The sequence below is a fragment of the Schistocerca gregaria genome, chromosome X (genome assembly GCF_023897955.1).
Source record: "Schistocerca gregaria isolate iqSchGreg1 chromosome X, iqSchGreg1.2, whole genome shotgun sequence".
Taxonomy (NCBI): domain Eukaryota; kingdom Metazoa; phylum Arthropoda; class Insecta; order Orthoptera; family Acrididae; genus Schistocerca; species Schistocerca gregaria.
In genome coordinates, this window is record NC_064931.1 from 806949555 (window position 1) to 806956418 (window position 6864).

The 6864-nt window shown below is 39.4% G+C and overlaps 2 non-coding genes across 2 annotated transcripts; one reads left to right on the top strand and one right to left on the bottom strand.

Annotated features, from left to right (window-relative positions):
- Positions 1 to 1488: 1488 nt before the first annotated feature.
- Positions 1489 to 1561, bottom strand: Trnaa-cgc (transfer RNA alanine (anticodon CGC)). Its single transcript has one exon. It is a non-coding gene; the product is annotated as a tRNA-Ala (tRNA).
- Positions 1562 to 6082: 4521 nt separating this feature from the next.
- Trnas-cga (transfer RNA serine (anticodon CGA)) lies at positions 6083 to 6157 on the top strand. Its single transcript has one exon. It is a non-coding gene; the product is annotated as a tRNA-Ser (tRNA).
- The last annotated feature ends 707 nt before the right edge of the window (positions 6158 to 6864 follow it).

A 6864-nucleotide genomic window follows, 5' to 3' on the forward strand; every position in this document is an offset into this window, starting at 1 on the left:
ATCCGAAGTTGCTTAGGTTCGCAGAGACTTCCAAATGGAAGATGTGAAGCTGGAGCAGAAGTTAACGGAAAATATCGAGGCCGAATCTGAAATGTGCTCAGATAGGTTTAAAGATGTTAATATAAAAGTAAACATATGTCATGCATAAGTAGATGCAATCAAAACTGATACTACTCATATTGGGCAAAGAGTAGATAATGTTGAAATGAGAGTAGAAATATTAGTACTAACATTGCTAACATTGAGAGTAAAGTAGTTTCAGTAACTTCTGGTAATGGTAGTATGCAACAAGTTGAACCTGCAAACGCCGATTTTATCGGGTGTCGGCAGTTCTTGCGGTTCGATCCAGATAAAAATATCCACCCGCTAGATTTCTGGAACGATTTTGAAGATGTGATTCCACCAACTTGGTTTGAACGAGAGAAAATCTCATTTATTAGAAGCCAGCGTTGGTCAGCTGATGTTAAGTTGAAGTGTAAAAGATTAGCGGAATTTAAAACAGCTTTCATGAATGAGTGTTGGTCTAGCAATAAGCAAAATGAAGTGTTGAGAGAATTTTGGAGTGGAAAATGCTTCAATGCAGGCAAGGAATCTATTAAAGAGTTTGCTAGGTCATGGATTTCACGTTCGTCACATTTGGCGGAAAAGCTGAAACCTGAAATGATAATACTAGGTCTTGAAGCCAAACTGCCATGGTATTGGCAAACTAGAATTATATCTGCCCCTAGAGACAATCTTGATCGTTTCATTGAGTATTTGGAACGTGCAGAGCGTGTGGCTGCCAATGAGGAGCAAGCACGTAATAACAGAAATGGTAAAAACACTAGTAGTAATTTTAAGAATGAGCAGAATGGCAATGTAAACATCAGAACAGTAGGTGTTCGCCATCCTAAGAAAGGTAGAAATTGGAGAAATAATTACCAGAAGCAACAATGGCATCCAAAGAATAGTAATTTTGTTCCTAACAAAAATGTGCAAGTGAACAACAGTGTTGAAAGCAATGCTGTGCCAATTAACTATAATGCAAATAAAGGTAACAGTAGTAGGCAGAGGCTGGAAAACTAGTTCCCGTCTATGAGGATACTAGCGCTCACCAGGCGGTTGCTTTTCCTAAGCCAGTAATTACAGTAATTAGTATGACACATTAGAATACTCAAACTGAGGATTCGAATGATGGGTCGGTAGCATCCAATGATACTGCAGAAATATTAAACCACTCACAGTATTTGATAGATACCGTGTTAGAGACGCTTTCTAAGTGGGAAGAGAAAGAGAAGGCGCAGCAGTGTAACGGTAGGGAAAAGCTACAAAATACTGCTGGTGGTGATTAGTGTTTAACGTCCCGTCGACAACGAGGTCATTGGAGACGGAGCGCAAGCTCGGGTTAGGGAAGGATTGGGAAGGAAATCGGCCGTGCCCTTTTCAAAGGAACCATCACGGCATTTGCCTGAAACGATTTAGGGAAATCACGGAAAACCTAAATCAGGATGGCCGGAGACGGGATTGAACCGTCGTCCTCCCGAATGCGAGTCCAGTGTGCTAACCACTGCGCCACCTGGCTCGGTCTACAAAATACTGAATTGTCAGGTGAAGAAGCAGAAGAAATTCATGCTTATATCTACGATGAGGATAATGTGCTCTTATCTAAAGTGCCTGTGCAGGATGTTGATATTGTACTAATAGATTTAGGACAGGAGGCAAGTGAGAATGTAGAGGATAGCCCGTTGGGGGTCGGCGAACCCAGTAGCTGTGACCAGTTGTCACTGGAGAAGGAACCCGACGATAATAGTGAAAGTGGTTTAGCTGAAACTAGTGTTATGCCCGGTCTGGAGGCGCAGAATCGCTCAGACTACAGTAATTTGGGTCATGTTCAGCAAACTAAATGTAATGAAGTCGTGCGGTGTTTCGATTTAAAATTAATAGACCGACTGGAAAAGGCAGCTGAAAATGTAATTCAGGAAACCCCTACACACTTTGACCTAAATGTAATGAAGACAGATGTCGATCACTTTAGTTGGAGACATATCCAAAAGGAACTATTGGATGATTTTGAGGAACCACCTGTACGACCTAGAATAAGCCACCCTATAATAATAATGAATTCTGTAGGGAGGAGGTTGTTCTGTAACCTCTACACAGTGTGGCAGCTGTGCAGTCTCAAAAGGACTGTGTGAGATCTTCTTTCCTTTTTGGGTCTCACTCATTCTTCATCTTTCGTACCCACCAAAATTTCGGCTCTTACTCTCAAATACTAAAATCTTCCGGTATGACTATCAAGCCAGCATTAAGCTAATGAATTCTGTAGGGAGGAGGTTGTTCTGTAACCTCTACATAGTGTGGCAGCTGTGCAGTCCCAGCTGGGTGAGATCTTCTTTCCCATTTCAGGTCTCACTCATTCTTCATCTTTCCTATCCACCAAAGTTTCGACTCCTTCTTTGCAATACAAAAATTTTCTGTCATGGCTATCAAGCCATGAGTTCTGTAACCATTCTATCCGCCGATTAGTAAAGAAAATACCTAATGTGACAAACCTAACAGTGACATAAACAACAGAGAAGTGTGACATAATTAAGATACAAATGTATTTGAGTAACAAGTATGTATAGAACCCTGGTAATATTGTAAGTACAAAGTGTTGTTTTATTTGAAATGGTCCCACAATAATATTTAAAAAAGATATACAAGTTCATTTATAAGCAGGATTTGAAGTGGCAATGAGACCTAGTGTATGCATTAGAGCTAACTAATAAACAGTAAGAGAGAGTGCTTAGTGCTATGAAAAATAGACCGATAAGTTGTAATAGAATTGAGTAGTGTTTGTGGTTGAGACGTGAAGGACACGTCCCTGAAGTATTTATAAGGTTGGAGCTGGCCATTATTTTGGTGTTGGGTGTGCGGTAACACACCTACATGTATTGGAGTTATGAGTTGGAGGCGTGAATGCGACCCTAGGTACCCATATGTTGGATGAAACAGAGCAGCTCATGGTGTCCTATACGTTTAAGGAATTTAGCATTACGCTCGGCCATAATTACTTAATGCACTTTAGTGGTAGTTCGAGAGGACTATCTGTGGTTTCAGCGTCAGATCGAATGGAAATGGATTGCCACGTGACCAAACTGATCAGCTGCAATACACTATAGATATGAAATAAATGTGCTATCCTATGCGTTAAATGTTAATAGAGTGAGTGTTAAATATGTACATACGCTAGCAACATAATTGAGTAACATAATGACAGATGTGAAACATTATTTATAGCACAGCATAAATACACTTTGATGAAGTAAGTACATAATTGCAGATGTGGAACTGACATAGCAGCAGAGGACCAATAATTGGATTTAGTAGTCAACTAAACGTAGTGTGATTTGAACACTTAGAACTGTACTATTACCACAAGTTACTCACATGTACAAAGAGGCTGAGAAGACAACTGCTAATCAAATATACTCATACTATCTCTAAGAAAAAGGTAATCGAAAATGAGTCAGTTAAGTAAATAAAATACAGATTTGTCAGGAATGTACCGAGCATTGGTTCAGTGTTCCGGCCCAGAAATAATAAATTGAGATTAAATAGGATTTATGATTGTATGCTTTGAACATAAATTTTCTCTAGTACGTGATTAATGGCGTTTTGAGCCATTTGTTTACCGATTTTATGACAGTTAAGTAACAGCGAGAGCTAAATTGAAAAAGTTCTGTTAACTTTGTTCCAGTAACATATTGAAAGATAAAATGTATAAATCCACATTTCATTGTGACTCACATTAAGATATTAAGTGAACAGAGTCTGAGGCACTCTTTTTGTTTGTTCTACAGGACAAACCAGATAATGGCAGCCTGGTAGCTGCGTGAAAGCGTGGAGTGACTTGGAAACAACTCACAGTGACCTCTCCCCTTTCCCCATGTAATTTAGAGTGAACGTGAAGGACACACACCATAGCAACTTCCCCTCCTCTACCCTTGTGAATGGAAGTGTAGAACGCCAGCCAAAGCGGCTACAACCACGTGTGTAAAACTGAAATTGTCATGATTTGAGAAATTTTCTTTCAGGTTTAGAAAAGACTGCTAAGATATAATTATCTGTTTATGTATCATGAATAACTGTGTTATTTTCTTTGAATTTGTGCATGTAAAAATATTTTCAGACAATTTAATGGATTTAAGATTTTCATAATTTTACATATTTTCATGTATTTGTTTGTCTAAGGCAATACGTATGCCAAAGTGTTTCATTGACTTTTGCTTAAATTTTGAGTGATAATGTTGCTTAAGAGGCAGTGAACATCCCAGCAATTTAAGTAATTGAAGTAGGTAATAAGTTTTCTTTTAATATTTCTATATGTTTACATTTCAATTTGAATTTTTCATAGGGAGTTAAGCTGTACTCTTGCTTCCCTTTTTGTAATTAATTTTTTTCATTTAGATTAAAAAAATTAAGTAGATTGTGATGTAGGGAAGCAGCCTACTCACGCCTTATAAAATTCACATCAGTCTTTCCATTGTGTGTCAGCCAGTCCGCTGTAACTACTCTGACGTCATAAATGTTGCGCAATACTTTAAAAATAACGTAGATAAACTGAAACGTTTCTAGCATGTCAGGAGTAATGCTAAATCAATATGTGTGGAATATCAGTTCAATAACTTTAAACATTTTCGAAATTTGGACGTTTCTCTGTAAAAATCATTGGCGCAACAGAAAAGAGCTAGAAACTTAAAAATTTATATTTAGAGTCCTTTTACATAATAATTTAGTAGAAACAGTATTCTGGACCACACAAATTAAAATTTTAGTTGAAATTCATGATTTTCTGGTTTTTATCTTAAAAATTAAGGAAGCAAGATAGATTAAGTAGGCGAGTAAATAAAGCTAGGATGTTTAAATTTAAGTAGAAGGGAGATCCGCTATAATCATAAAGATGTGAGAAGTTTCAACTGAATAACTATAAAACTATAGCGATAGCGTATCTCCAAAGGGCAAGTTCAGAGCTCGTCTACTGCGTGTAGTGTAATTAAATTAATTATCTCGCCCAAAATACTTGACTTAGCCACGTCAGATTTTTAGTATGATTACTTAATTGTGTACTGACTGCACAATTAAATTGAAAGCTTCATCGGCCCTCAGCAAAGGAAGCAATGATTTATTCGATTACTTAAAGTGGTGCATTACTAGCCAAGCGGCTAGTCGGGAGAGCAGATTTGATCAGGCCTTCCCTTAGCCGTCCGCACCGTGGCTTTATATGTAAGAACGCTGCGTGAGTAAGGAAGGCCACAGTTCCTCCAGACGCTGATTAGCGCCCCACCTGTGCCGGGAGTCGCGTCGCGTCGGTATCGTTGATATAAACAGCCTCGGATGCAGTAATAAGTTACTCGGGATACGCGTAACCATGAAATCGTTTTTGAGTGAAGTGTTAATTTTAGGATGACGTTAATGATCTATCTTTAGTTTGCGTATGTCGTATTTTCACGTGCCGCCGCAGGACAGACATTCTACCATTATTAGCGTGGTGTTTGATGAACATTATCATCAAATTATGGCGAGCATTCGCGTAAACATTTAATTTGAACAGTTATAGTTGCATCAGCGCATTAGACTCTGAACTGCTCTGGTAGTTGGATTGTGTGGATTTCTTTTTGGTTTGTGACTTTCAGAATATAATGAACGTTTTAGGGAGAATGGTTTTTGATTATGAATCCCAGACAATCTCCTAATTGCTCAGAACTATAAGCTGTAGCTGTAAATGTATTTCTCAGATGAAGTGGGCACTAGGAATTCTAATTACAGGCTTCACGTTTTGCTAATCACTTTCTGGTTGCCAATATAGTAGTTAGAGAGCCAGTGTTGAGAATGGCAAACAACAGCATTAAAAAAATAAAAGGAACATTAGCAATTATTCCACCCACCGCCCCACAACTAGGAAACCAGCTGCCCTTTTTTTAAGTTATCCTAAGTTTATTCTCCGGTTAGGCGTTCGTACAATGCATTTCTTGAGAACAGAGCTTAATCGGTTGCTAACTTGGCATTAGTGCATACTTTGCTGCCAGAAGTAAAGCTGTGAGGATCGGGCATGAGTTGTGCTTCGGTAGCTCAGTTGGTGGAGCAGTTGCCCTCGAAAGGCAAAGGTCCCGAGTTCGAGTCTCGGTCGGGAACACAGTTTTAATCTGCCAGGAAGTTTCGTTTTATGGCCAAAGTGCTAGAAATATGAAGATACTGTAACTGCTTCAGTATAGGACACTATCTGGTACACTTTGTTGTGTATGTTCGAGAATTAACCATGAGTGGATGTACTGCACTACATTCGTAATCTACAATGAAGAGCCAAAGAAACTGGTACACCATGAATCCTGCAGGGCTGTCTATAAAGAGTATCAGGGGGTGGAGATCTCTTCTGAACAGCACATTGCAAGCCATTCCATTGCTCAATAATGTTCATGCCTGGAGAGTTTGGTGGCTAGCAAAAGTGTTTAAACTAAGAAGACTGTTCCTGGAGCCACTATGTAGCAATTCTGGCTGTGTGAGGTGTCACATGGTCCTGTTGGAATTGCCCAAGCCCTTTGGAATGCACAACGGACATGAATGGATACATGTGATGAGATAGGATGCTTACTTACTTGTCACCTGTCAGAGTAGTACCTAGACATATCAGGAATCCAATATCACTCCAACTGCACACACACCACACCATTACAGGGCCTCGATCGGCTTCAACAGTCCCCTGCTGATAAGCAGGGTTCATGGATTCTTTGGGTAGTGTCCATACACGGCCACATCCATCTGCTCGATACAATTTGAACCAAGACTTCTTCGACCAGGCAACATGATTCCAGTCATCAACAGTCCTATGTCAGTGTTGGCGGG